Source organism: Lineus longissimus, chromosome 14, assembly GCF_910592395.1.
Source record: "Lineus longissimus chromosome 14, tnLinLong1.2, whole genome shotgun sequence".
NCBI classification, from domain to species: Eukaryota; Metazoa; Nemertea; class Pilidiophora; order Heteronemertea; family Lineidae; genus Lineus; species Lineus longissimus.
Window position 1 is genome coordinate 4,077,808 of NC_088321.1, and position 3,757 is coordinate 4,081,564.

At 40.3% G+C, this 3,757-nt stretch overlaps 1 long non-coding RNA gene across 1 annotated transcript; it reads left to right on the forward strand.

Moving 5' to 3' along the window:
* Positions 1–642: 642 nt before the first annotated feature.
* On the forward strand, positions 643–1,622 carry LOC135498760 (uncharacterized). Its single transcript, XR_010449130.1, has 3 exons — positions 643–771; positions 1,160–1,314; positions 1,540–1,622. It is a non-coding gene; the product is annotated as an uncharacterized LOC135498760 (long non-coding RNA).
* Positions 1,623–3,757: the final 2,135 nt, after the last annotated feature.

Consider the following 3,757-nt stretch of genomic DNA (forward strand, 5'->3'; position numbering starts at 1 on the left):
TATTCATTTAGTTGTCGTATTTCTGCATCTATTTTTGTAGTTTTAAAGGTTGATGCTTCTGAAGTCACACTAGAAATCTTGATTTTAATCGATTTTTTTTTCGTACTTAGATAAGTGAAGCGCTTAGGAAAATTATACACGCCTAGGTCAATCATGCCTATTGTATGTACGAAAAAACATGAACATTGCACTCGTTCAATTTGGATTGTGTCCTTAATCATTGCACTTGACCATGATGTCGGTGTCAATAATAGAAGCTTTTAATGCATGTAAGCACCCTGATGCTGCATGCCAACAAAATTAAGCTTTTCCCAATGATTATTATCTTAAGAAAACACATAATAGTACAATGGAAGTTTTGTTGATGACGCCCAACACAATTAATAGCCCTTTTCACATATTAAAGATTGCAATTGTATTGTCCGCTTCATTTGTTATGGCCAGCATTGCAGCAAATAAGCTGTAACAAAGACAACCAGTGAACAAAAGACTGCTGTCACAAGCGAAAAATACCACATTTTGTGTGTGAATCAAACTTATCTCTTGTAAATTCTTTTCAGACTGTCCTTCCTACAAACTATGATACATATCTGCCACTATGAAGCCAAGGAGGGAAGAGAATCATTTGAAGTCACTCTAAGGTTAAAATTGTCTACTGAAGAAGAAGCAAGAAAATGGTTGTCAGACTTCCAGGAATCAAGCTTTACTACATTTAGGAAAGCACAAACATATCCAAATATTGCTGAAAAGCATGGAAAGATTGAATATAAGGTGTGTGGCCAATGTTCTAAAAATTCTGGTAACTGCTTATAATGGCTGTATCACTAATGATTACTTTGCACAAAGCCTAAGCATGTTGTTGCTGATTAGTTAATAGAGGCTTAATCCAGCATAAGCACTCCACTGTCATTTGTTCTGTCCTTCACACACTCAAGAATTGTGAACAGAACACAATGGAGGGACCAGTTTAGCCTCAATCTGCCTTAATCAGAATAATTTTTCAGCTTCTAATATTGCCCAAGCAGTCAAGACACATTGAGTTTAAGTTTCTTGCTTATATGTTTTGCAAAATCATCTATTTTGGTTCAAAGAGCTGGTAAATAGATGATCGTTTTTGTGATTGAACTTTGAAATATTCTTTCTTCGCAAATACTTTCAGGTTGATCTAAGATGCCAGCACAACACGATTCCACGGTCAGAAACCGCAGCTAATCGAAGAGGTAACAAGAATACCACCTGCAAAGCCAAGCTACAGGTGTCCATTCTGAAATTTAAAGAAGCCTCACTGTGTCAGAACAAAAAAAAGAATAGAAGGTGGGTTTTACAAAGTTGAAATCAAATTGATCGATAAAGAAAACTTGACAGTTACTGTGGAAATGATGAAACTGATTCCAGGACCATACTTCACCATTTTAAAATCCAGGACCAAGAACTTACATGTAGATGTCTACACCACCACAATATGCACACGTTAAATTTACCTCCATGAACTGTCATACTTGTATTTAAGTGACCAATAATGAAATTTCCTCACTTCAGGTCTGTGGATCCACATCCTCGTGATGAACGTCTCATTGTGACCCTTCATCATTGTCACAACCATCCTATCATAGCCGCGGATGCCCTTCGTTACAGAGATGTGTTACAGGAGGTGAAAGATAAACTACTTGAACTATACAAGCAATGTTATACACCCTCAAAAGCACTTGAACTTCATAAGTTCGATTTACAGATCGAACATGGTGATGATTACGTTATAAAAAGTGGTGACAGAGCAATTTGTCCGGACCTTCAGTTTTGTTACAGGTAAGCTCAGAATGAAGTACAGGGTGTCACAAAAAGAATATCAGTAAATGATTGATGGTATCTAATTCTAAGGCATGTAAGGGGGTAGATATTTAAAGGCTAAGAAATATTTTCATGATCACCTTTTGTCTTTCAGGTTGTAATATAAGAAATTTGCTGCTGAATATAGAGAGACGAAAGGAGAACATGTCCTGAAAAGACTTGAAGAGAAATTGAAGGAGTACGACCAAGCTGTAGGTGGAAGTGATGCACGGATGAAAGTTTTGGATCAAAAAGATGTGGCAATTGCAATCGTTACCCCACTTATGCATCGTGTGCATGAGCACATTAAACATGCAGGGGAGTTGGCATTCATTGATGCTTCGGGTAATATGGATAGGCAGGGATGCCGTATTTTCCTGATATTGACTCATAGCTCTGCTGGAGGAGTTCCGCAAGGTGTCTTGGTCACAACCAGTGAGAATACGGAAACTGTGACCCATGCATTAGAGATGCACAAATCACTGCTGGAAGATAGATCGTACTTTGGTAGAGGAGCAAGCTTGGGTCCAGACGTGTTCATGACTGACGATAGTGCCTCAGAAAGACAGGCGCTGCATAATGTTTATCCTGAGGCAAATCTTCTTCTCTGTGTTTTCCACATTCTCCAAGTGTTCTGGCGCTTTCTGTGGGACTCAAAAAACAGTGTAAGGAAAGAACACAGACCTCCTCTTCTCTCCCTGCTGAAGGGGCTGGTATATGCAGATAGTGCTGAATCTCTTGACGCTGAATATGCAGAGGCTGCTCACAATGAGATGCTGTCGATGTATGATAATGTTACCAAGCATCTAGAGGACATACATGCTCGCTGAACCTACTGGGCACTCTGCCACCGTTCCAATCTTAATGTCAGAAACAATAACACTAACAACTTTGCAGAAGCGGATATGAGGGTACTTAAATATCAAATTATGGATTGTACCAAATCGTACAATGTCATACAACTCGTTGATTTCCGGTCAACTCGCCTAGAGGCATATTAAGAGAGACGATTACTGGATATCTGCAACAATCGACTTGATCGGGCCCTGCAGTCCAGGTTTCTACCAAATCCACAGACAGGTGCGAAGATAGACCAGGAGAAGATAACGAAAATTGGAGAGACGGCATACATAGTTCCCAGTGAAACAGATCCAGAAGTATTAAGGTAGCAGGAAGGGTTGGGCAATTGTGGTTTCTGAGTCTGAGGGGGTTGGTGTCTGTTGACTGTGCTTTAAGAGAGACTAGGCATGGCGCCAGTCTCTCTTAAAGCACAGTCAACAGGCATTTGGTCTCAGTATTTGGGTTTTGATTGCCATGACTGTACCCCTGTAAAAGTCAGAGGAGGAGAAGTTTGGAATGATGAAAGCATTGAAGAAGAAGAAATGTTATTATTGAGGAAAGCAAAATTTATTATGAGACTAGAAGGCAGTGTCCTGACTTGATTATTTTGAAAATGGCGGTCTGAACACATTTAAAGGTGGAACATGGCATTTTATCGACTTTGAAGTGTTCCGCAGTTAAAGGGAGACTATAGGCAGCAGCTAGGTAGGCAAGATAAAGTCATACAAATTTGCCAATAGGGGTCAGTCATATCTCTAGGCATGGCGCCAGTCTCTCTTAAAGCACAGTCAACAGGCGTTTGGTCTTAGTATTTGGGTAAGTACAGAATCAAGGCAGCTCAGAGAGCAATGATTGAACGATGCTGTGGACAAGTCCAAGGATACTGCATCAGTCACGACCAACTTCTCATCAGAAAGCGTCACCACCAGCATATTCAATGTTCAATTCCAACCAGTACCAGTCCAATGCACGCCTGTCATGGTCAGCAGTGGTCAGCTTAGCGCGATATGGAACATTCTTTCGAAACTCAAGCGAGGGAAGTCTGCTCATTAGCCTATCTCGCGCACTGCTCCTTCTTGTCAAACATCGT